At 43.7% G+C, this 27324-nt stretch overlaps 1 long non-coding RNA gene across 1 annotated transcript in view; it reads right to left on the reverse strand.

Annotated features, from left to right (window-relative positions):
* Nucleotides 1-10189: 10189 nt before the first annotated feature.
* The window catches only part of LOC149856192 (uncharacterized), a 55609-nt gene continuing 38474 nt past the window's right edge, over nt 10190-27324 (reverse strand). Inside the window, exons 2-3 of the long non-coding RNA XR_016444514.1 lie at nt 11486-11530; nt 10190-10762 (exon numbers count right to left, since the gene is read on the reverse strand). This is a non-coding gene — a long non-coding RNA (uncharacterized LOC149856192). The remainder of the gene's footprint in view (nt 10763-11485; nt 11531-27324) is intronic.

The raw sequence follows: 27324 nt of genomic DNA on the forward strand, positions 1-27324 counted from the left end.
GCATTTGAAAAATACATGGAAAATTCTCATCATGGCCAATAGGTGAGAGTGGAAATAAGAAAATGCTATAGTACCTACGCAGGCTGAATGAACCCCCCCCCCCCCCCCCCCAAACCAAATATTGGTCCAGATCAATGCTACTTTTGTATTGTACTTTCCTAGACATCAAAACACAACCACTTCTATAAAGCAATGCAAAAAAAACATCTAATTTAACCACCGATTAGGTAATTTAAGAATAAAGGGAGAGATTCAATCAGTGACATTCTGAAGCTGAGAAAACTCAGTGACCAGTGGGATCAAGAACAACATAGATAAAGGTGTGAGGGAGGAGCTGCTTTTTCAGCTGCATAAAGCAGCTAATATTTTCAAAGAAGCAATTCTGATTCGTAAGAGCTGAGGATCCGGCCCCAGACTCCATCAGAAAACCAATATAACAGTGTGGAAGGCAAATCCTGCTTGCATCACTCCTCCAAGGAGCTCTTCTCAAGGCCGGCAGAGAGGACTAGAGCTTGCATTTGTGTCCTGCCAGTGACTCCCCCTCTCCACGCTTGTTTCTTAGTTGCTTTCATCCTTTTTTGCGTCTCTACCTGAACCCTTTGCAAGAAGGAACACAGGAGCGCTTTACTCAGATTCACCAGACTAGGAAGGACTGGCTACATAAGACATCCTTCCAGCAGAAGGGAACAGTCTTGACAGAGCCAACCAAATGCCCAGGCTCACTTCTTTTGCTATACGAAGAACCATTACGCAGTTGTTCGGATACTGGATCCTGACAATTTATGGACAGATTCCCCTAACTCAACAGTTGTCTTGTGAATGAAAGATGATGACAGGGGATGGTATGTTCAGAGAGCTGAGCAATGTGTCATGGTCTCACTGAAAATCTTTAGCACCCACTGCAGTGCTGAGTTAATTGCATGAGCTACCCCACTGGTTCCTTACTAAGTAGATGGATATAGGATTGGACACTGAGCCACTTCATACGGACAGAAGTCCTCGAGCAGTGAGGATGCAACAAGGAGGGTAGAAATGGACAAACAGGGATGACATGCTACTTTTAGCCTACTCACCATACAAGCATAGCCTTTATTCGCTTGCCTAGTATTAGGAGGACCAATTCGCAGCCCGTCAAAGTCAATGCAAGGCTTTCCATTGGTGTCAGTGGGCTTTGGAGGATGCTAACGGACTTTGCTAAGTGCCTAAGCCAGTGTTATGTCATTGTGGCAATAAGGCACACACACAACACCAACAAAAACAACTGAGAGTCGCATCATTACATTTAGCTGCATAATTTGATGTTCTATATTTTGTGCTCTTACTCTCCCCTGCTCTCCCAGCCTCTGTTTATCATCTGTTTTTCTGCCTTATTAATACCCCCTTTTCCCCCACTTACCCTTTTCTGTTATTTCCTTTTAATGTCATTTTAAGCTCCCTCTGTCCCTCAAGCGTGTGTGTGCACACACGCACACTCTCTCTCTCGCTCTCCTGTGCCTGTTTTCCAGGCTCCACGTGTTAAAGATATTGCAGATGCCTTTTCTGCAGCAAACTCTCGCCTTCACACATGAATCTGGCTGCAAAAGGAAACTGATTAGGATCACCTAATCCTAGGCAATTTCCCTTCATAGCAAGGCTGCATATGGCCTGTCCAGAGCTGGTGCAGGAGGAAACTAGCTAATCCTAACTTCCTTTTTCAAGCTATTGACACACACACGCAGCCTTCTGGAAAGGGGAACTTAACGTCCCCAACACCTCTCGAAACCTGGCTATAAGGCAGCAGAATGTAAGTGTAAAGTATTGTTATACTCTATATAACTGTATCTATTATCTAGAGAACTCCCCAGATCAGTTGTCTGCATGCAGCAATATTCACTTCCTTTACATGCTCTGAAAACTCTGTGGCCAAACTTTAATGTAAGAAAATGCAACAGTTTTCAGGAAGACTTTGAAATAGAAATATAAAAATAGCTGTTTCAGATATTACAGATCAATAAAAATGCTGTTTACAGTCTGGGGCAGATGTACATAAGTGGCGAATGGAACGTGGGAAATAAAAAAATAAGCAAACCCAGAATATAAATAAAAAACGAAAAATAGTTTGCTTAGTGCATCTCACATCCATGAAGGGCGCTGATTTAAAGCCCTGGAAAGTACAGCTATCTATTAATCAACAGAATGGAAATAGCATGAACAAAGCATTGAAAACTGCTGGCTTGCTGCACCGTGTGAAGCCTGAGTATCCTATATCAATGTGGTCACAATAAAGGGCAGCAGAATTCTTGTGGTGTTGGAGCCGTAGGAACTGCAACAACAACCAGGACCAATTCCCACTCGTCTTATTTTCAGTAATTGTCCGAGTACCTTGAACAGTGATGATCTGCTACAAAGGCAACGTACAGCTAAGTGTAAATGCTCCCTTTGACAAGCAACTCAAGAGAAGTCAAAAAACAGTTATTCTTTCCTCTTAAGTTTCTCAATTTTCTTACCAATCAATGAGGGCAAAAGTCTTACTCCATACAACTGTTTTAAAGGGCTTGCTGCAATCCATTAGGACCATTTTCCTGCTTTAGGCAAGCTTCTGGATGTTCATGGCAATATTCAGCATCCATGGCAATTACTACATAGTATTTTGCTCTTCTTTAGTTTGTTATTTTGACTGGAAGAAAGGAGGGTTTTGATATCCCTAGATGACCTCCTGAGGTCCCTTCCAACCCTATTTTTCTATGTTCCTATGAACACTCTCACCTTGCAATAGGCACATTTGTAATTTATCATATTTAAGACTTTGAATTAAAGTCTTACAAATGTTTCCTATGTGTGAGTATATACACACACTAACTCTTTTAGTTTAAAAAATGGACACACTAAAATAGGTACAATGGCAGAGACTGGATTGATGTCACTTTATCCTTCTCCTATTCTTCCCCAAACTCTCAGACAGAGCATGCATCAAAATAACATAACAGAAATGTCAGACGATGTAACTATTTTTCAGCGAACAATACAGAGAAATCATCAGGAGAAAAGAAGACTGGAAAATTGTTCCTATCAAGCATATCTAGCTCTCATTTCCTTTGCTTTTCTTTCTGATTTTCCAATTTTTCTCGCCCTTTTCAATAAGCAACTTAGTGAGAAAAAAATCCTAAAGAAAAACATTTTCCCATACATGACATTTTCCATCATTCGAAACAGCCTAAGTTATGAAACATGTCATGCCACCATGGTAGAACAAACCACTTCGGGAGTGGAGTTTTCAGGATTTAAAAAAGGATAAGAGATTTCTTTTTTTTCTTTTTTTTCTGGACTGCTTTAAGTGATTGAAATGTTTGATAGATGCCTAATGTTAGTATGGTAATCTCCTGTGATTGGCTGTAGGCCATTTTGTAATATAGCAATAGAGCAAATTTGCAAATGACCTGAGCCAAACTGTAATAGCCTGTTATTCGGACAGGATAAACTTTGAAATCTAAATTAATGTAGTTTATGGTGATCTATTAATACTGCGTGAAAAATGACACTCATTAATTTGAATTGTAGACAGAGAGCCCCTTCTAAAGCAAAAGGATGATAACCATTTGCTGTCACAGAGCTACTCAAACTATGCTGAGCCAGTAACTAGACTCGCATCTTCAAATCTAACTCTACCAAGACCATTGATTCTGCACTCCTATAAAACTCAAGTCAAAGCCCAGCTACACTGAAAAGAGTGCAAAACTCTCATTGACTTCAGTGGGGCCTAGATGTCACCCTTTATAGGCAGACAGAGTCAAACCCCACCACTTGGTCCTGCATGAAACGTTCCTTGTGGGTTTTCAGAAGACTGTGGCATGCATAAAAGCTTTCCCCTACAAAACCACACAGTGGGGATGATTTTGGTCCCTAATTACCTAATGGTCACTAGACAGCTTCACAATCACCTGTTTCCTTTCCCTCTGGATACTTTTCACATGGCATTAATAAAATTAGAGACGGAAAAGACCTATTAGGTCATGCAGTCTCTGTGTCTGCCAGGGCAGGAGTGTTCCCTACTGTACATTCTCCGGCACATTATCCAGAGTTTATGAGCACATTTCTGAAGTAATCCTGAAAGTTTATACAAACCATATGGTCTCTCAGAGTTGGGAACATATTAAAAATATTCAGAATTACAGTGACATGATGTGAAGAAATTCTTTGGGAGACTAGGACATGGTGAGGTCTCCAGACAGTGCTAGAGATTGCCACGCTTTCTTTGATTCTCTCCACAGTAAGGGAAAGAATGTATCTGAGGAAGAGGAGGAGGAGGGAAGGAGATCAAGCCTTGAATCAAAAAAGGATTGATAGGTCCTCTGCATGGTATTTACACAACACTTCAATACCTAAGGCTCTGATCCTAGACAAACATGGGTTTATTGTGAGCAGTCCCACTCTTCAGATACCGACAGCACTACTGATGTTAAGCACATTAAGAAGATTGTGCAGGACTGAAGCCTAAACGAGTGATTAAGAACTTTGAAAATCAAAAAAAAAAAAATCTTTTTAAGTCCTAACTTTCCTAAAGGACCCAGGTATCTGAATCTAGTATATCATGTACCTATATAGGTCACATCCAGACAAGCGCGGCTGTGCGGTATGTGCCACTGCAGACACATCTGTGGTGCCACATACCACACGTTCAGCGGTTCTCTGTGCTGCAAGGGAGCAGCATGGGGGGGTGAGCGGAGGTTGACGCCTGGATATCTAGGGATCAAAAAAACCCATACCAAAAAAAAGTGGAGCAGCACACATGGGGGTACCCTGTGCCCCTCAAAACCAGAGTCAGGCTGGCTGGAGCCATGCTTCAGCTGCTGGGCAGGCTCCGAGAGGCAGGATCGCCGCTGTAGCCCCCAGGAGTCCAGTGCTGGCCCCAGGCTCCCCTCCCCTACCCGAGGTAACTTGCTGTGCACCAGAGGGCACGCGGCACAGGCATTCCCCAGGGACAACTAGCAGCAGCACAAGATGTCCCACTGCTAATTGTCCCTGGAGAATCAAATGTTCACCCTCGTGTGGATGCAGCCATATGAACTATTTTGCTGTATGGCCTATAGCAAACCAAGCATTTTCTTTTGACTACAGTCACATGGAGGAGAAAAGGGACCAGACTGTGAAATTTTCCATCCCATCTTTGCACAAACACGTCACTATTTTTGGACTCCAGGTGAATATTTATATAAATTAATTCCTTGGTTTCTAGGAGATGTTTTATAGAGACTTGCCTTTTCCTTCTGCATGACTGCGTGACACTGATGTTTGGAGAGTCACCTTAGGCTCAGTGAGTGGAAAGGTGGCATAAAGCCATCCCTCCCCCTCCATGAACTCGCACCCCAGGGTCTTACGCTGAGCACAGCTTGGCCAGGCCCCAGGACATAGCTTTAGACATGTATATGTAATATTGTACAGATATCGCTATTAGCCTGCGGATGGTGAAGAGCATATGGTTCAATTTAACTTCAGTGATTTTGCAGATTACAGTTGAGCAGTTAATTTGGCAAGTCCAGTCATCGCCTCTGAGAGGGCGTGATTTAGTAACACGGACGTGGTCTACAGGATTTGTAAATGCTCCTTGATAAAGGGCCAGGAAGAGATGGAACATTGGATCCACCTCCTCACTGCTGCTCAAGACTGAATGTTGCAATATCTGTGAGGGAAGTTGAATGGAAAAATTATTTTCTGTGTGTTTAATGTAGAGGCATCTGCTCATCGATAAGCTACCTGCAGAACTAACATGTTCCAAGGATGTAGGTATCCATAAAGTGTGGGGATGCTCGTTTTGTATAAGCATAAGAGAAGCCTATACATATTTCCTTACTGGAGGGGCTGGTTAGGCAAGTAACAACTTCTCCACCTATAGGTATGCTGCTGGTTCTTCCTCCCCAGGTGCAATACCTTGCACTTGTCAGTATTGAATCCCATCTTATTCTCATCCACCCACCCCTGCGACCTGTCCAGATCCAATTGCAGCCTGTCCCTCCCTTCTAGCATGCCTACTTGTCCCCACATCTTAAGTGTCATCCGCAAATTTGAATGAGGAGCTTTTCACCCCCTCGTCCAAGTTGCTGATGAAGATGTTGAACAGTGCGGGCCCGAGGACCGAGCCCTGGAGGACCTCACTGCCCACATCCCTCCAGGCTGAAAATGACCTGTCCACCACCGCTCTCTGGGTGCAGCCCTCCAGCCAATTTGCAACCCATTGGACTGTAGGTATCGATGCTACAGCCACCTAATTTTGTTGAGAATGGGGTGAGAGACAGTGTCAAAGGCCTTTCTAAAGTCCAGAAAGACTACGTCCACCGCAACACCTGCATCCAAGGATTTTGTGACCTGGTCGTAGAAGGCCACCAGGTTGCTCTGACAGGACATGCCCCTAAGCATGATCTCCCCTACTGGTCCCTCATAGATGTGCTCCTGGATAATTTTCTCAAAGAGCTTCCCCAGGACCGAGGTAAGACTATAGTTTCCTGGGTCCTCCTTCCTCCCTTTTTTGAAAATGGGGACCACATTAGCCCTTTTCCAGTCCTCTGGCACCTTGCCAGAGCGCCACAAGTGCTCATAAAGCCATGCCAGGGGTCCCGCAATGACCTCTGCTAATTCCCTCAGCGCTCGGGTGGAGATCATCAGGACTTGCTGATTTGAACATGTCTAGTCCCACCAGAAGTTTCCTGAATAGGTCCTCACTGACCCTGGGCCTCGCTGAGCCTCCCCTGGGTACGTCGGGGATCCCAGTGGTGGGGGATGCCTCAGTTTCTGCTCAAAAAAATGGAAGCAAAGAAATTGTTAAAGAGGTTAGCTTTGTCATCTGGTGCGACCACCAGATTTTCTAGCTTGTCCTGCAGAGGCCCTACGTTACCAGGTGTTAAGCCTGCACTGTAGCATCCTCATGCCCCAGGCAGCCCCTCCACAGCAGGTTGAGCCAGGGGGTTGCAGCCCCGGGCTGGCAGGCTGATCCCACTGCCAGCTGGGGCTGTGCTGCCCTGGCTCAACATGCTGCGGTCCCATGTGCACATAGAACTGCTGCACCTAGAAGCAATAAACTCCAGCACAAACTGTGCTGGAGTTTATTGCGTTGCATTCACATCACACGTAGATGTGCCCGTCTTGTGACATTTTCCCTGAAGATTGGAAGATATTTAGCATTACTTAGCATAGTCCTTTGAAAGAAAGGAAACATTACCAAGGAAATATTAAGTGACCCCTTCCTTGAAGGAATGCCAGTTGCCAGTCATCTGTTTTAGTGAGAGGATTCTGAAGGGTAGTAAAAGTGCTTCCAAGGGTGCTGGGCAACAGCTTGTTCACCAAACCAGGTCTCTTCAGCATAGCACTAAGGAAGGTTTAAAAGCTTTGCTGAATTGAGAACAAAGTTTCTGCCATGAATAGAAGGACAAGAGGCATCTTCAGTCCTGCTGGAATACTTCTAGAAGATAACTGAGTCCTAAATCAAGTCCTAAACCAAGTCCTGGAACACCCAAAGTCAAATGACAATCAAGAAGCACCGAACACTTCTACACAAGACCCTGCATAAGACAAAATGGGAATTTCTGAGCAAAACCCAGCTTCTCATCTTCAGGTAAAATGATCTTTTCAGCTTCAATTACACTACTCGCCACTTGAGTAAGGCAAGATGCCTTTGATTCTCTGCAAATTTTAGCAGGTTTATGTAGCTACATAGCCAGAGAAGCTGCTACATCTTTAAAGCAGTATGTCCTAACATCCAAAATTTGTTCAAAGCTCTTGGAAATTCAAAATGCCAATCAAGGAAAGTCTCCAGGAACTTCTTCAAACCCAGGACAAAGCGTCATGGAATTCTAAATGTCAGAGGAGCTGATGCTCTAATCTAGGAGGATTCCAGTAGGATTAGTTTTACCTTGCAGCATGGTCAAGATGGAATAATTTTACGTTCCTTTTTTTATTCTTTCGTGTCTGCTTTTCACAATGGTTTGGCACTTCTGGCACTAACCACTGGCTGACTCATCGGTTGGCAAGTGGAAGCATTTGCTTTCTTCATTTATGATACCTCAGGGATGTGCTAATTTATGCTAAGAAGCCAATGCATCTACTAAACTGCTACATATCCATAGGAAAAGTAGCAGGGATATACTTCCCCCACTTGCAGCTGCCACACAACATGTTTCGTACAATAGGAGTAACAAATATTTAGCAGACAGACTTAAATCATATGGTTTTATTCCCTGTAGCAATAGGAAAAGAATCTCCCAGGATGAAGTCATCCTTGGTTTTTAATCTTCAGCTGTGCTTTTTTTAAAAGCAAAATCAGGTACAGTAGGAAGATGAGGTGATATACAGCTCTGCATTGTGTTCCCTGAGTGCAAAGTAGAACACAATTATAAGCAGCTGGCATTGCCAACAGCCCTGCACAGTCAGAGAGGGTGCATGTAGGCAGGCTGGGACTGTGCATGTACGTGTACGTTCACATACTCACACACATGAGCATGCACATATATAGCCCCTGTCTACAAGAAGCAAGAGATTAGCAGTGGAGAAGCAAAACTTGTTATTAGTCTCCAAGCCTGTACAATAAAACTGCTGGTCAATGGTGTAAAGCTTTGAGCCACTGGCCTGCAGATGATGACAGCAGTGGATGAAGGCTTTGGTTGGGAGAGGTCCTGCTGACCCCCAAAATTTAGAAGAAGGGTGAGTAAGGGAGGAATGGCTCCCCACTGAACAGAAGAAAGTATCAGTTGGTAAGTGAGCCAGGAACAATTCTTTTTCAGCAAAAAGTGGCATTTCATCACAATGGAAATTTGCATGGAAAACATCCCGTTTATTAGAATTTTTCAGGATTTTGTCCAAAAAGAAAAAGATAAAAAGGCAGAGAGGGGGAAAAGAATTCTATTTATGAAAACCCAAAACATTCACCCCCAGCCCTCCTTCTCCCCCCTTGAAAACAAGGTACATAAAAACAGCTAAATCTTCCCCATTTTTTCCATCAAAATCATTCCCTGCCCTGGGCACTTTTATGGGTGGTCAAGGTGATTTGGTTTTCCTGTAGCCCTTTGTGTGTATTTAAGCAATTGCATATTAACTCAATTATGCTTACTTTATCATATTAAATATCCATTTGTTTATGACTATTTTCTGGCATGATTTAGGTCTGATGATTGTCCGAAGACAGGACCTACCCAAACCATATTGAATGGAAGGTCACATACTATACAAATGGATGAAGAGCCTAGGAAAAAAGGGTTGCCTACCTGTCAGCCTAGCCCGAGGAGAACTCCACACCATGCAGTAAGCAAATGTTGGCCCAACAGCAGTGCTGTTCCCCCTCTATTACCAAACAACACTTGCAAGATATGACCCATGATGTGTGGGTTGTTTTACTCAAGGGTGCTTGTGTGACATTTCCATGAACCACCATTTTAGCCCTATATGTCAAAGGTAAGCTACTTATACCACATTTACCTATGTTCAACACAGGGTATTTTCAAATACGAAACTATGTATATAACTCAGAATTCAGTATTTGTAGAACGTTTTTGTTCACTGAGAAAGTTTCTTGGATGCAGGACAAGAAGGAATTTCTGATCAAAATCAAACACACACCTCCAGAAGAGTCAGTAGCCCAGTGTCCAAGGCTTTCACCAGGGAGGTAGAAATCCAGATTCAGCCCCTGTTCTTTCTTATTCTGAATACTGCAGTGTCTGTGACTGCCTACTGGGGAGAAACTAAATGTCAAAGCCTTGAAACCCCTCATAAAATGGAAGTGTTGCTTTCCAGCCAGGCCTTATTTTTTACAAGTATTTTGCAGCCACTTGTTGCAACCCACTGTGGTGTGTGTGTCAATGAGAAGGCTTCCTTCCCCGTTTATGGCATGTTCGTTTTGATAAGTCACATAGCTGCTCAGAGCCAGCTTCAGTTTAGCAGGCACCCATCAGGAAAGAGCCAACACAAGGCTTATACCACCACTGCAGATGCACCTTTTCCATCCAGATCCAAACCACCCCAAATAACAGGAGAAACTATTTGTAGTTGACCTGCATCTCTAGCAGGTAGTATCTGTGGGCTATATACTAGTACTCTCTGCTAATATCCAAATGCTACAAAGTTACGCCATACCTAGGTCCCAGAAATGGTGGAGCAATGTATTTCAGTCCCACCCTCCAAAACCAGGAGAAAGGGGTGAGGATAGGTGACTGAAAGCCAACTACCACCCAACCAATTTTCCAACCTTTCTACAGAAGCACAGGAAAGAGAGAGAGAAAGAGCAAAAACCTGGCCACAAGATTATGAATGTCATATCGAGTTCACTCTGGACACCATCAATAAATAGATGATACATCACATTCCACTACAGGGCGGTTTATTATCTTTTTCTGAGTACGATCCATAATTTTCAGTGTCTTCAGAGTCAAATCTTTGGCCTTCAGTTGATGAATCCAAGAGTAAAAACTATTAGCACCGTTACAAGAACCAGACCTTAATGACTTCTTTCTGCTAAACCATTTCCAGATGTCTGGGGCAGCAAACATGTCACACATTGACAAGGCCAAACGACAAGTTGCTCCACGAGTGTTAATGAAGGCTACTGTTTCCTGGCAGAGCAGGTCTTTTGTTGTTTTCAGTAAAGCCTCTAAAGTAGTTTTGCAGAGATCATTTCTTCCACGTTCCTTATCAGCCAGCTCCCACAAAAATGACTGAAGCATCATGTTGCAGCAAGTGGAAAATACAAGATTTACCAGGAGGATTTCAGCTGTCGAGAGTGATAATCCAAAAAGGCCTGAATGTTCTAGAGGATGTCAGTATTTGAGAATAAACTAATTCATTTGGAAACAGTTAACATTTTACAAACATTTGTCCCTTTTTGCAGCCACACCCATTAACAAATTATAGTGTATTTAGCTTGTATTAGCCAAATCGTACACGCTTTGCCCAGGTGTGGTTGCCATAGTTTAGGCATTTTGTCTGAACGAAGGTATCAGATTTTCTTCCTCAAACTATTCCCCATACGGGTTTGCAGCTTCAACAGATCGCAGGTGGATCTGCATTCACTCACTCACTCAAGGTAGAGTTATGGCCATTGGCATGGACCAAGAGATGTGGCCGGGGTTGGGAGGCAGCAACATTTAGTAGCATGAGACAATCTTGGGGAATTAGCACTTTGGGCAAAACTGCCTTGCTCTTGGGAAAACCTAGATTCAAATTTTATCATAGGTCACAAGAGCAAGAGTATGATGGGAATTAGAACAAATCTGAATCGCTGTATAGACGACAGTGCTTATGTAAACCATGTCTCTTAGGGTTCATTCAACTTCACAGTTTCATTAGAACTGATGCACCATTTGGGTCATATAAGTAATGAATCATTTCCAAATAATTAACCACCTGACTACATGATACAATATACCTTGTACATGCCAAGCCAGGTGGGAACTTTTCATTGAAAGATTTCTCAGGTCAAGACGAGAAAAACCGCTAGAATAACAAGTAGCCCAATGGTCAGGGTACTTACCACAGAAACAGGAAACTCGCTTGTCTGAACTGTGATAAACATTAACTGTGAAAGGACAGAAAGGAAGAGTTAGAGTGAATTATTCATGATGAGCAAGATTAGTGATGAAATTCTCCCCCGTCTCTGCTTATGGAATATCTGTAAACACGTCGTGATTTTTCCCTTCAAACTCTTGGACACCTTTTTAGTGCATTTTGGTCAGCCTTTCATTGTTATTCAAATCCAGAATCTGCTTACCTACAACTGGTTACCATTCAAGATATGAATTCACCACCCAACCCTTGTCATGAGAGAGAAGGGCAGAAATATTTTTTAGCACTTCAGGATAAAAATAATCTAGGGGGAGAAATGGCACCCAATAGGAATATGCATTACATTTCGGGGGGGGGGAGGGTGTTTCTTCCTTCTTTGTTAACAGGTATAGTTAAGAAATGTTGGATTCTCACAAAAGGATAAAAAATTTCTTCCACAGAGGGCTTCAATAGTGTGTCTCAGATTGGCAAGAAGAAGGACTGATGCAACTCTGCCTGGCCTGTGCCCCAACCACTGCCACCACATTACATGACAGAACGATATTCAACAGCTCACCCTAACTTTGGCCCAGAACTTGGTCTGAAATGCCAAGCCAAGGCCTATGCTAAACTTTAAAAAAAACCTCCCTTTCCATGTAGCTGCTTATTTACCGGAAGCTAGTGCTTTGCCGAGAGGACTTTCCCTTTGAATTATGAAACCATTTCAAATTATGTTCTTGGCAAAATACAGGCATTGTGTCAATGTTACAGAAGCTGAAAACAGTGATGGATTTCTTGCCATATACTTTTACTAAAAAAAGACCTTCAGATTTTGTCACTGAGATTTATGAATGTAAAGTCTGCTTTTTGGACATGCTCTTCTTGATTTATTCTTGTGGTCTCTACTCTTGCGGTCTCTACTCTTCCATTAGCATTAATGGAAGTCATCTGTGCAAATCTCTTCTGAGCTGATGGCACAATAAGCTGTTTTATTTCTGGGTTGGCTATATGCTTATATTGGGACACACCCTTAGCCTGGTTTGAGCCCCATTGATCTGAAGTCAATGGTTGTTGCAAGTCCTCACCTGTCAGGCACTATGCAGCTAAGGTAGGTAATTATATGAATGCAAGAGTGTTCATACAGCACAGACAAGCCGCTTCACTCAACCATATTAGTATAGGCAAGTAATGCTTCAGTTTTTCCTACGGTCTCCAGGGACAGCCATGCTGACCACCTTTTCAACCACAGATTTACAGTAACTTAAGATTACCTCCCTCCAGACACTCCTCTCAGAGGTCCATACAAGATAGAGCTTATTAGTATCAATGCAAGCACCACCAAAGCCCTCGGAGTAAGACAGTTTGAGCCCACCCACCCAAAGCCATTCAAGTATGAATGCACCAAACCTGCTCTTTTTTGTGCTTCCTTTTTCAGGACCCCATTCTCCAGGATATTCAGCGGGGAGCAAACAATCCTTTTTCAATCCCTACACTTGCATTCTCCAACTCTTTTTCCTTCTACCCTCACCTCATAGGATCTGCAAGATGGCACTCTGCCCTGTAGTAAGTCCTCCACCTATTGTCTTTTTCATGGGACCTTTACTCCAGAACCAAGTTCTCATTCTTTGGTTCAACCTGCTCAACCTCAGGCAGTTCTTCTCCTTTATCCATTCCCTATATAACTTCTACTCCATAGGGTTCCCTATCTCTGTCGGCTCGCTGCAATCCTCATTGCACAGGATTCTTCCACATTTTCCCTTCAGTTCACTTACTACACCAACTCTCTCTCCCACCAGCTCTGTCAAGTCTCACACAACTCTCCCCAAGCAACATCCATCCTTTGGCCCCTTCTTGCTCACCCCTGCAGCACAGGACTTTATAGCAGCCAGGTACCTTTACTGGAAGAAAGCTAACTACTAGTCACACCTGAACTGGACCTATTCCCTTTTAAAGGAATCAGTCACCCTGTGACTAGGAGTTATGAGCAATTCAGATCTGCTGAACTTGATGGGACAAAGCAGTACTTAGAGAAATAAAACAAAACAAAATCAGAATAAAACTCCTGGAGAGGATTGAGAGAAAATAGCCCAGGTCTGTATGGGGTTGCAGAGAGCAAAATCTCACCCATCCTTTCTATGCTGCTGGAACTGCTATGTAAAGATATCATTCTTCCCCTTCCAGAAAGCTGACTTATTTGCAAGACATCATTTCACTGTAAAACCCCAGTGCAAGAAAACCCAAGACCTCATTTACTCTAACATGGGTATAAACTCCATTTCTACTTGCAAATTAGGAAAAAAACATAGTCTGACAGAAGTGACTGCTTGATGGACTAAGTCATGGAGCAGAGTTCAGCTAGATCTGGGTGAACTTTTGGCTGCGAGTGTATTCACAACCTCTGATATTCACTTCCCATGAACTTTTTGTTGTTGTTAGACACAATGGCCAAAGAAAGAGATAGTATTACATATACTTGGGAATTTGCATGAATATTCATGTAGAAGTGTGTGTACAGCCATCTACATAGCAATTTGGGGTTTGGGAGTCATCCAGGGAGCAGAAACAATGCTATGTGACACCAGGCACAAAGAGCAAATGCTCTCATCTGGAACAATCTAAGCCAATGGGTAGTTCATTTGAAACTAAGGAGACTATTTGCAACAAGAGCAAGGAAAGTCTTCTGGTTAAGGCACTGGATGTGCGGGGTATATGGGGTAATTTTTGGCCCTGCCACAGGGTTTTAAGCAAGTTACTGAATTTTTCTGTGCCCTGGGTCTCTAGCTATAAAATGAGAACTCCACCACTTGTTTTTCCTCCCAGGTTCTCCTATCTTATTAATTCAGACCATGAACTATTCAGGGCAGGGACTTCCTGTGATCAGTACATACAGCACCTGGACAATGGTGCCCTGCTCTTACTTGTGGCACGTAGATGCTTATTGTAAAACAAGTACCTAACAATCACTCGAAAGCAGCTGGTCTTGTTCCAACAGTCTCCTAGCCATATTTTTGATCCAAATACTTGCACAAGATTTGTATCAGCTCTGAGCAGTTGCCAGGATATTAACTCTGAAAAGGCGCCGATAACTGTTCCAAGCAAATATTTCCGATCTCTTGTTCTTAGGGGGCAAATGCACAACGTGCCTAAGAATAACGATTAAAGGATTACTTCAGAATCCAATTACATAATTGCCAATTACAGCTGAATATATTTTTTTTAAAGAAAAGTTAATTAAATACCAGAACGTTTTCACAATAGAAGCCCCTGAGCAGCTTAAGGGACGAGAACAAAACAGAAGAAGAAAAGACATTGCACAAAATTGATCCTACCAGCAAACAATGGTGAAAATACTGAATTTAAAAAGATTTCCTTAGTCAACATAGAGATCCTGTCATCTTGTTCCACTTTTCTAGCCCTCTTCTCCCTTCAATTTTCTTGCCTTTCACTATAATGCACACTGCACTATTGTCTAATAAAGGCCTTCCTTAAGAAAATGAGAAACATATTGTGGAGCATATCATAATTGCAGGCCATGATTCAAATCCATTTGAGCACCTACAGTAGACTCCTTGCTGTGATTGAAGTTCACTTGGCAGGGCCTGCTTTTAATTTTCATCCCAAAGTGGGATGAAATTTAGACGGGAACGTGAGATACAAGCTCCCATTGTGCTGCTTTGGGTATTATGTTTAAGGGAACGATATCATAGCAGGGAAAGAATAGTTTAGTATTAATGGTCTGGAAAGCTGAAAGAATAGAAAACAGGAGAAAAAGTGTGTCGTGGCTTAGTCTCTAAATAAAACTTAATCTTTTATAAAATTGTATAAAAACCAAAATGTATACACTACCCCCAATTCCAGGATCTCCAACGGCCCCACAAGCATTAAGGAGTGATGTTACAGTATCTCCTTTAGGTAGGTATTATCCCAACTTAAATGACTCAACTGTAGGCACATGGAAAGTCTGTGGTGGAACCTGAAATATAAATTAGGGACGAAATCCTGGCCTCACGGAAGTCTTTGGCAAAACTCCCAGTGACTTCAGTGAGGCCAGAATTTCAACCTAAACCTCCTGAGATCCAACCCTTCCAACCTTTATTCCTATGAATGCTTCTATTCATGGTGCCCTGGACACCATGGGGACAGCTCACTAACATGTAACCTGCGTGCTGAAACCCACACCTGAACCAAGACACAACCTCAGGCCACCTCTGAAATGGCTTCTGTTTGGTGCCAAGCCTTTTTGCCCAAACGCTATTGAATTTCATAGACTAGAAACAAAATAACCTTACAAATTTCACTGTCCTAAGAGCGTACCAGATCAGGCCTTTCCTGCTCTCAGTTGGAAAGGAATCTGACCGCCAAATGGATTGTGGGTCTCCCCAGACATGATGGACCAGACTTTATGACATCGTATTAGAGCCTCTGTAGGAGAGTCTGCATCAGTATATTATACCAAATTGTTACGTACAGGCCCAGTCTGGAATCACCATCTCTACCATTTGTCAAGGCCTAGTCTGGAACCACCTTTTGTATACAGTGTAGCATAATGGTATCATAAAGAGCTGGTAACCTCATAATAAAATTGTACCAGCGTTATCAACAAGTCTGAAGTGATATAAAATAGCTTACTCCCCCAGGGATAATAGATCTGTGTTCATCCACACCAGCTAACCAACTGGTCCATGCTCTGTCTTCATTCCTCTGTACATTTTACCTTTCAAATGTTGGAACAGTGGCTTGGTTATTCAAAAGAGAGTTTCCTTCACTCTGCTTTTGCCTCAAATTAGGGGAATTCTGGTCTTGTCCAGCACTGAACTCTATCCCTAAGGCTACTAAATTCACATTCAACTTAGGAGAGAGATTAAAAAAAGCATCTGAGAGTAAGTAAGGGAACCAATTAAAGGAATGAAAAAAGAAGAAAGGGAGTGAGAAAAAAGATTCTCTTGAAAACTTAAATCCAATCTGTAGTGTTCCTCTTGCAGAAGTTTTATTCCCCACCCCCACATACAGCTCAGGCTTCACTTTAGCCTACACATATGTTAAAAAATGGATTTGACCTTGAAAGGATAAAGAGAGGGAAGAGAGAAGGTGCTGAATTGGAGCTGGTGTTGTGAACCTTGCAATCCCACAAATCATTTCAAAAATAAACTAAGACAGAAAATTTAATCTCCTTTGAAGTTCAGATGCTGATATGTTTCTGCGTGCAAACTGCAAATTCCAAATCAGTGGGAGAGCTCTGGGGTCAAAATATTATTCTACATGCATATGGGCCCCCATCTAAAAAATATCAGATACAGAGGTTTGTGGGAGATTTTTTATTTTCTTTTTGTATTATGTTGTACATGCCAGGCGAGGATTTAGGTCATAAATACGGATGTTAAAGTGTACTTAAAAATATTAATTGCATTAACTAGAGACAGAATAATTTTTTCCCCTTTTTTAACCACTGGCAGAATCATAAATATTTCACCTCTATATACCACGTAGGACATGCACGCGCACACACACAGAGCTAGCAACATATTAACATAAATCATGAGAAAATGTAGAACAGACATTATATGGTAGTTGGGATTATCATGCCTTGGTGGTGCTTTCATGGAAAAATGACCCACAGCAGGCTTAGAAGAGCATGCTTTCTGCATATAGTAATGTGGCTACTTAAAACGAATATTTATGTGTTGGACTGGCTTCATTCTTTAATATGAGAGGTGACTTGTCTTATTAGTCTGCTTTTAGATGAGTCAGACTCCATATACAGACAGTTTGGTTGGGAGAAATATTTTCCAGTAACTGATCATTTGTAATTGTCTGTATCACCAGGATCTTAAGCTTTCTCAGCCATTTTGTGGTTCGCAGAAGACTTTCCCAGCCAGTTGGTGTATGATTATTGCACTCCTTTGGTGGATCTCACTGGAAGCTCCCCTAATAGCAACACAGTAAATCACAACTAAATTTAGTCTCTCCACCAATTTCCAGCAATACGTTTTGCAAGACATACTACAGACTTGAATTCTCTCTCCTTTTCAGAGGCTTGTGCACTAAATACTTCATTTTGGAGGACCACCACACATAGCTCACCCTTTGGTGGCAACATATGAGAGGCTTGCAGGATCAGACCACAGGTTTCAGTAAAGTGGGTGGAACAACAACAGACTTAAAATCAGAATCAGAAAAAGAGGCAGCCAAAGCCACCAATATCTGTCACCGATGTCTACTCACCACCACGCACACTACTTCCCAGAACTGCACGTACCCAAAATGCTGAAAAAGCAACAAGGAGCAGATTGCATGGGACCCTACCTCAGAACAAGTGCATCAAATTGCAGTTGATTGATTGGTTTGTTTCTCAGACTCTGCAACAATATGTAGACTGGTCGAAAACTTCCTGGCAGAGCCGAGTTAAAAACTGTGAATTATACTCTGCTGGCACATAAATTAAGCAGCATTGTAACGCACTAAAATCCCCACATAAAACTAGGAAACATATTTCTCCCCAAACAACCACAAAAAAGAATCTAACTGCAAAGTATGGAAATTTCAGAAACGGGGCCATTCATCTAACGAGCCTTGCATTTCTTAGATGGTTTATTTAGAGAGCTGGTTTGACATTTGAACAGGTGCGTGCTTGCACATGGTCAGGATCTCCGATGAAACAGGCTGAACAGCTCAATTTAGGATGCAGACTGAGAAAGAAACAGGATTCAAATATAAAACTAGGGGTTAAACATCTAAGATACCTATACACATGCACCTAAAGGGATGGGGCTATAAAGAGGGTGATGGTGACTGTTTAGCGGAGGGTGGATGTATTAGCCTTCCGTGCGATCCCTAGCAGCTCCAGTGTGCCGGCTCGTTACAAGAAGCCATGAGAAATGCTCTGATGCTACCTCCAATCCGCTGGTCCACTTCACGCAAAGGGAAGGCCAGAAGGTAAAGAAGAGAACCAGCTACACCAGAGCATTTCATGACATCAGGGGAATACCATGGCCCCCCTCACCCTCAGCTACCCATTTAGGGTAGATTTAAGGCCTCTTCTGGCACTGGGCAAAAGGGCCTTAATATGAACCAGAACAGGGGAGCATATCTGATTTTCTTTTGCCTGATTTTTTTTTTTAAACACAGAGGATAATAAATTTACTGCAGCGCTTAATGAATTGGGAAGGAAGTTGGAAAGTGTAACTTGAAGCTGATGGTATTAATCCCAGCGGCACAAACGTGCTGCCTAAGAATTGAACCCCTCTGTCCGGGAATGCAGCAATTGTACCTGTCCGTCCGCACCGTCCTCTCCCGCACCTCATTTTGCACGTTCATCAGTACCAGGAGGATCAGATGCCACAGAGACGCTCAAAGCCAGGAGTGCGCCCCACCTTCTACCACCTCAAGCTCTTACAAGGTGGGCATACAGGCAGGCCTAGCCTTGGGGTGGCAAGTAGACAAATCCTGAAGCCCTCATGCAGATAAAACGAGATACAATAATAAGGGGCTGGTTACAAGTTATCCTCATTCCCATTATTCCTAGTTCCACATAATCTCCATGACTGGCGCAAACATTGTGGGGATGAACGTAGGTCTGCATGGCACTCCTTGCAGGCACCCCTGGGTAAATCACTTAAGCTGTCTCAGGAAAGTTTCAGCCCTGGCTATTCAAGTCCACTGGTGTCCTTGGATGCCACTCAGATAACTGACATCCATAATGCCTCTTCTTCACTGTGTCACTACCCAAGCTAGCTGAATAGGATGCAGACTGGGCCTACGTGCCCATAGTGCCTGCAGTGAAGACACCCTCCAGAGGCCTCCACGATCCATAAGTGAGGCACTATGGGAAGAAACCCATTACCAATATGCATTCTTCATCTCTCTTCATTAGCACTGGGCCTAAATCACAGCATTCACTTCTCACCTCTGTGGCAAAAGAGTGGATCAGAGATTTGCCATCCTGGACTTGCCTATATTGCCTCCATGCAAAGGCTGGGCTCTACAGAGAAGCAGGTGTTGCTCACCAGGTCCACTCAGCATGCACCAAAACCCTAATGTGGGGCAGAGGTACCATGTGGAAGTTATTTGCAATGTAGATAGGAAGTCATCCATTTAAAACTATTGCTTGGGGTGCATGACACTGCAGACAGAGAGATGCCAGAGCCAGTTTTGGGGCCTGCTAAAAGCCACAACAGGACAATTAAGTGCCCCAACATACCTCTGTGCTGCCCTAACAGTCTTCTTCCAGTACCCCACTAGCTCATTGCAAGCTGGGTCTCTCTCCTCTGCCCTGTAGCCTGCCCTACATACAAGAAATGCATTGTGGACGATTCCATAATACAAGATTAAGCTATAGCGCAGCAATGAAGCCTTTGCTGGTAGTGGAGTGAAATCCCAGTGGGACCTTAGCTGGGGAAGGGAGCAAGTCTTGCAATAAATGAAGTGAAAGCTGCTGAGGTCCTGCCTTCAGTGCATGGACAGAATTATGTTGCTGGCATGTCAACGGCAGTTATATTGTTAGGCAGGGAGGGGACTTGAATTTCTCTGGGCCAGCACAGGATATCAGATACCACTCTCGAAAATAAACATCAACCTGCACAGCTTGTTCTACAGGAGGGGAAATGGTCTCAGCAAAACTGTAAGTAGGACATGAAGGAAAGATGTTGGAGACATGGCAATATTTTCCACATTTCAGAAAAGACAGTCAGTGCCGGATGAAAAATTAGCAGTATACATACAGAGATTTTTTTTTAAACACCAAGTTTCCAAGTGAAACCTGCCAAGTGGAAGCTGTAATTCATGTCTTTGGCCTTTAAATTAGAATTTTCCTTTATACAATTTGCTAAACAGCATAATTACCATGGTAACAGATCCACTGCATTGCAACTTCCCTCTCACATACTGCACATTTTTTGTTCTGAGTACACAAAACACAGGGAACATATTGATAGCATTAATGTCAGTCTTTAGAGCACTTCTTTTATGGCTATAGAGCCAAATTCATCCCTTGTGACACCACTAAGCTTAAGATAGGACACTAGGAATATTTCTGGACCCTGACAAGCAGCGTGAACAAGGAAGAATGAAGAACAGGAGGAAAGGTAACAATGATCAGAGGAAAAGGAGAGAGAGGAAAATATGGAGGAAGAGAGGGCCACAACACGGAACAGGGAAAAAAATGAAACAATATAAAATGGGGAAAGAGGTATTGAAAGGAACAAGGAAAGCGGGAAAGCAAAATATGATATGAGAGGAAAATGAGGCCCTGGTAGCATTCAAGGCAAAGCAATGGACATAAGGAAAGGATTTTCATGTTGCAACAAAATGATGTCATGGGAACTCGGCTTCCAACATAAACCGGCCCAGTTCTCATCAAAGCCAGCTGCCCGACCTGTTCTAAGACCTCCGGACACCCCCAATAAATTGATGACTACAGAATGTATCTTGGCGAGCAGCTGCTGATATGCCAACTTATTTCTCAGAGGTCTGCAGCATTATCAGCTAGACACCAAAGTCAGGGTCACGGAGAATGAGAAGTGTTAAATGGACGTGCCCACAGGAGCACTTCTTTCAGTTCTGCTTTCCATTAAATGCATACTGAAGCTTTCAGGAAGTAGACTGTTTGCAGTATTCAAACGGATGGACATGGTGAAACACAGGAAAAGATATAGACAATATATACACATGCACGCACAGTCTCCTTTCGGTAAGGCTATTTTTAGTGGCTTTTGGAGGAAAACCCTGTGTAATCCCCAATTTTTTCCTATTCCCATAGCCTCAAAGTCCCACATCACAGCAGCCTTCTTTTCTTTGGAAATGACTCACTCCCTCTACGTCTTTTGCCTGTATCTTCAGTCAGCCACAGAGGGTTGCTCCAGAGCAAACCAAAACACACACCTTCCCATACCAGGGGTATCAGATCTACTGCACCATGACGAAAGGAGCATTGTGATAGAAATGTTTCTACCCAGTTTCATCAGTCACTGTCGCTACTGTTAAGTATCAACCTTCTAGACCAACCTATGGGCCAACTCCAAGAAGAATCCCCCGAAATATAGATATGGATTTTTTAAACTTGGAAAACAGACAATAGGGAAGAACACTGGCGTTCCCCATGCCTGTGCCCCTACAAAGCCATTCAATGAAAACAGATGCAAAGTGGCCCCATGACAGCCAGCCTAATGTCTGCAGAAATATGTCACGCCCTTGTGTATCACCACCTGCAGAAACTAATCATGCTACCCTGGTTGGGCATGACACTTGGAATGGACTCGTAACCCTGACTGAGGGTGGCTGTGATGGGCTGACCATTAGGACTGCAGAGAAGATGGTATGGTGGGGTCTCCCTTCTCTGTTAGGGCATCTTAGTAAAGATGGCAGCCAAGTTAAGAGCTCAGGGGACCCACAGGAGAAGGTCCTTCAAGGAGCAAGGCGCTTCTGCTTACCTGGAGTTTTACTTGAAAAGCTCGTTAAGGCCTCAGGCATTCCAAGAATTCAGGCGGGATCGTGCTAGTCCCAGCTGGCTTGCTGCAGAAGTCGGGGTTTTACTGGAATGGTTTTCCTTGCTCACTTTCCTAGCCACCGCTCTTTGCTGGCCAATCCACGTTCATACCATTCACACAGAGAGCAGAGCAGCTCTTCCACAACCCCAAAGGCCTCTTAAACCCAATCCAGCCCCCTCTCTTTCACCTGGAAGAGATTTGGGAGTGGCAGGAGCTTTGCTTTGGTTTTGGCTGGGGGAGATGCTCTTTTTTGCTGTTGAATAATTTCTGTGCAGGGTTTTAAAAATGTTTTTATATAGGCCCATAACTCAAGTAGCAGGAGCCTTTTACAGACAGAGAATAATTGCAATTAGACAATGTGTTGCTCTGGTAATAGACACCAGATTTCTTGATTTAGGTCTCCTGCTGTGCATCCATGCACATGCCAGGGTTTCTATCAATCCAGGACCAGTTTCCATGATGCATGTAAAGCTGCGGTGAATTTAAGCTGATTCCAAGGCGTTCTAAGGAGAAAATACTGTCAGCTTGGGAATTTTTCCTGTGCTACTTGAACTGCTTCCCTTTGGCCATTAGAGGCCACTGTGTCACAGTGGTAGGCTGCCACTGTTCCTCAGTGCAGGGATCCTTAGTAGGTTCCAAGAGATCTACTGGGTGGAAGAAGCAGAAAGTCCCTCTTCCTCCATAGGGCACACAAAGGCAGAGGGTTTTTGGAAGAAACTAAGCAGGAATCTCGTGGCGTGTACAAAGGGCCATGGTGATTTACTTTTTCCTCACATAGTCCTTAGGAGAGAACAGGCAGGCCTCATGCTTTATACCTCTGTGGAAGAGATGCTGCTCTAGATACCCTTGCCATGCTATACTATAATTCCTTTCCCACACAATTACTAGGGTGTAGGGAACTGTTTTGCTTGGTTTTCCAGTGATTTGCCACAGATTTCCATCCAGGTATTTGTCCTAACTTGAACTTTTCAGGCATCTGAAATGTTCCATGCAAAACAGGACATTTGCTATCAAGCGAGACTGAATATGTTGCATACTTGACCTAAAAAAATTTATTGCGGTCAGAGTTGAACAAGATCTTAATTTTGACAAACTCAGCCTTGGGAAGCATCTGCCCATGCCATCACGTCATGCTTCTGAAGCTTGTAATGGAATTGTGTATTAATTTAGTAGGCATCAGCTCCATTGAGCTTTCACTGCTTAAGTAGACTTCCTTTCAATAACTGGAGTTTCCACCTGATTGAAGCCGTGATATGCAATGACATAAGCTTTTTTCCAAGATTCAGAGGAGCCATTTGTAAAGTCAGAGGCACTACAAATGCTCTGTCTAGTCCTGGGAGGAGCTCATATATAACAGGTTTATTTGTGCTCTGAATTCCAGTTTCCCTTCTGTAAGCAGACCTACAAGGCTTATTACTACAGAGAGGAAGGGAAGAGGAACTGTTGGTGGACTGATTCACTTATTTCCTCCTTCTAGGGAGAACTAACAATACCTTCCCAAGGAGGAAAATCTTTTGATAGGATGGAGTGGGAGGAACCAATATCTGTTTCTTCACTCCGCTCCTCAGGGAGAGCTAGTCCAGTGCTAAGTGCTCTCTGCATATGCCAACCTGGGCATTACTTTTTCAAATAACTTTTTTCAAGTAGTAATATTGAGGACCCTTTTTCTCTCCAGATTGGAAGCCTACCTGCCTGGTATTCACCAGAAATATCAGATTAGTTCACATCTCCTTTGCAAACAGAGAGAAGACAATTGAACTCAAGGCTCATGCCAGGGATGAAGATGACTGTATATTTAAGTTTTCTCTGACAGTTAATGGTGACCTTATTACTTTCAGCAGGACATTCCTCCTTTACTGGTATTTTTTGATGTAGTTGTATATAATTGCTTGAGCAATAGATGTGCCAGTAGAGGAAAGAAGCAGTTAAATTGCATAGTTTCATCTGAATATAAGTTTATTTCAACCAAGAGGTCATCTAAGTTCCTGGTTTTGTTGTCTAAAAAGTTCCACAAAACACACAAGACTCATGAATAAACACAGAGACCCTTGGCCCGAGACTTCCAAGTTAAAATCAAATGCACAACAACCAGATGGTTTTCACATTACTGTATTTCAGGATTTTACTGGAAGTGATCTCATCATACATGGTTAACGTAGGTGTCCAATGGTGCATGTTATTCATATCACAAATCAGACCTTTCAGCTTCAGGACATGGAGAGGCAAATATTAACTATTGTTTAAAGTGGATAGAATTTGAATTAAGGCTGCCACTGGGATATGAAGCAGGCCCAATTGGATGTAATGTGCTGATTCTGATGAGTGTCGAAAGTGAGGAAATTATATCATTCATAAACATTTGAACGTATTGGTAGGAAAGACTGAGACTGTTTCTGGGAAAGATATTGAATTTTAGCTATGCTAGTAAATCAAAGGTTCTCCTCTTATGAACTAAGCAGTTAACTACTGCAATGAATAATCTGTTGGAAGACACACGCAGTAACTGAAACTTAAAGCTCCAGGTTTTTCAAGGGAATTAAAATTAAGACCACTTTGGGAGAAATTGGCTTTTCAGCAGGAAAGCCTAGCTTTGCCATTTTTTAAATACAATATTTTCAGTTGAGTTAGGATTTGGATTTTCTCTTAAGCAATGTAATGGGATTGCAGAGCTTTCCAGCGAGAGGTGGACATGCTCAGTGACAGTTTAATTAACGTTGCCACACTACACAGCTTCTACTGTGCAAGGGGGAGGAACAAGCAAGGGGGAGGAAACTGAGGTGCAGCTGGTAGGGAATCACCTTGTGAGTAGAATTAAATCATTCACTAACTACGAGCAAGTTTAATGAGGTTATTCAGGAGCATTTGTCATTCAGAGACTTTACCTTGCAGCAGGTAATTGGCTGAACCTTAAGGCTATGGACAGACATTACACATAAACTGGTTTAAGTGATCAGAAGCTGGTTTAAACCTGTAAAAGAACAGATGGTCAGTGCACATAAACCAGTTTGAAAATGGCTGCAACTTGTTTGAGATAAACCTGGTTGAATGTAGTATCAGACTTAACTGATTTGGGTCAAACTGGTTTATGCAATGTCTGTCCCAATCCCCTCCCTGGTTTAAGTTAAATCACAGCCCCCCAGCATCCCAGCATGCTCTCTGGCTGGGCTGGGCTCTCTGCTTCAGAGACTAGGGCTGGACCCTCCCCTTTGCTCTCTCACTGAAGCTCCTGCAAAGACTTGCAGGTACAGCAGCATCTGCCTGGCTTCCCCTGCCCCCCTCCCCCTCTCAACCTCGCTGCTCACTACTCAAGCCCCTCTGTCCCACAGCATGGACTGTAGCTGGCATGTGGTATGCTAGTTATGCTGAGAGGTGTCTGTGTGAGGCAGGCAGGGCAAAGGCAGGCAAGATAGTATTGGCTTAGGGCTTTTTGGAGCTAATCAACAGGTAGCTGGTAATGTCCCTCACTTTCTTCCTTGGAAAAAGCTGTTTAAGAAGAGCTTGAACTAATGAGAAAGACTTTGTTTTCTGATGGGGTGCTGAATGTTGATAACAGAACTGATAAATGCTCTCTTATCAAGGAGGGTAGAGGAACCCCTCCCTAATCAGAGCATCCTGCTTCAGCCTGGCAACGCCCCTTTCAGCTCAGCTCTGTGGATGGGAAGGAAAGGTTGCTCTAGCACCCCCTGGCTTCTATCCTGAGCCACTGCAGGCATGTGCCTGAACTGCCTCAGTCCAGAGGGGATGTCTGTACGGTTACAAACTGGTTCAGCCTAGCCAGGTTAGACTAACCTGCAAAGATTGAATCAGTTCAGGGTCAGGCTTTTTGAATGTCTGTCCCTAGTTTTTAAGGCCTCATTCATTATGTAGCACAACAGCATCCAAGACAGAGCCTAAACAAACCTTTCAAGTCCACAAATCTGAGTTTAAAAAAAATCTCTAAAGAAGACTGTCCCGGGGGGCGTGAGGCACGAAAGAAGACTCACCGGCAACTCAGGAGGCAGCGTGCGAGGGGCGGAAGGCAGAACCCGCGTGGCTCATCAGCCACCTGTTTATCCAGCTGCGGCTGGCCAGTGACGTCAGCGCTGAATGCCGGCCCGCATGGATAAAATGGCAGTGCATGCTGCAGAGCCAGCAGGGAAGGACAGAACACAGCCACAGAGGCCCCTGCAGCCAAGACAAGCCGAGACATGAAACCAGCAGAGCAGGAGCGGCCAGGACGGGAGCGAGAGGGAAGAAGACAATCATCTTAGCAACACTGCAGAAAAGGTGGTGGAGGGACACATAGATCGCCTCGTAAGGTCGACAGGAGGTACATCTGAGGAAATCCGCCCTGGGAGAGAGGCACTGCGAGGAGCTCAGGAAGAGTTGCAGCGGGAGAGAGCATCACCACTGGATCAGGAGGTGCCTCAGAGTAGTCAGTGAACTGAGTGCCTAAGGGGATCAGGCAGCCAGTGTCCCGTTGAAGTGCTGGAAGGGAGTGGGGGGTAATTAAAGGGGCAGTACACCCGGTTTTGAGTTGGAGCTTCTTTCTTTTTTTTTTCCTTTTGATTTTGTTCTTCCCCGAGTTCCAGGGGTATCTGAGGGCAGCGGACCCGCATGGAGGCTAGGTAGTGGCGAGGGGGCTTGAGTAGGACCCAGTCGAGGGTCCCAGGAGTGAGAGGCCAACCAGCTTGTTACTGCTACACAGGAGGCGTGAGGCCGGGGTATACGGGTGGCGAAGCCCCATGAGTAACCGGCAGGAGGAACTTCGGTTCTACAAACACGCCTGATGAACAGTCCTGGACACTGAGGTCAACAAGTCATGGCAGGCGAGCACGGGGTTAAAGATTCGGGTGGAGGTCACAAACTCAGACAGAGGCGCGAGCCCGTGAGGCGAGTAACATCACTCACCCAAGTGAAAACAGCATGAGAGTGACTGGTTGAGGCCCAGCAGCTACAAAGACTTTCTCATGAGTGTTTCCACCCTCCTGGTTTCTTCTCAGAAGGGAAACAGTTCTGCGGTAGCTTGCCTGCTTTCACAAAGTTCAGAGTTTACACAATCTCTGGGTGGCATCTTATTTGGGGGCAACAACTGTGTGAAACACAGTAAATAGGCAGAGCTAGGGAGACCAATCCCTGCTTTCATTTCCCCATTTCAATCCCAGGCCAGAACTAAGACAATGCAATGAGCCAACAGAAGAGGAGGACAATGTGGGAAAATAAGTTACCAGGCTTTCTCATGCTTCAGTAAAACTGGATTGAGGAATGGATGAAATAAGGCATGTTTATTGGTTTCATATTAGTTCACCTATTGTCAGTAAAGCTAAACAGCTCATAAGTCATTGTCTATGCTGTTGTGCCCAATGTA

This window comes from Crocodylus siamensis, chromosome 10 (genome assembly GCF_052110815.1).
Source record: "Crocodylus siamensis isolate JL-2025a chromosome 10, ASM5211081v1, whole genome shotgun sequence".
Taxonomy (NCBI): domain Eukaryota; kingdom Metazoa; phylum Chordata; order Crocodylia; family Crocodylidae; genus Crocodylus; species Crocodylus siamensis.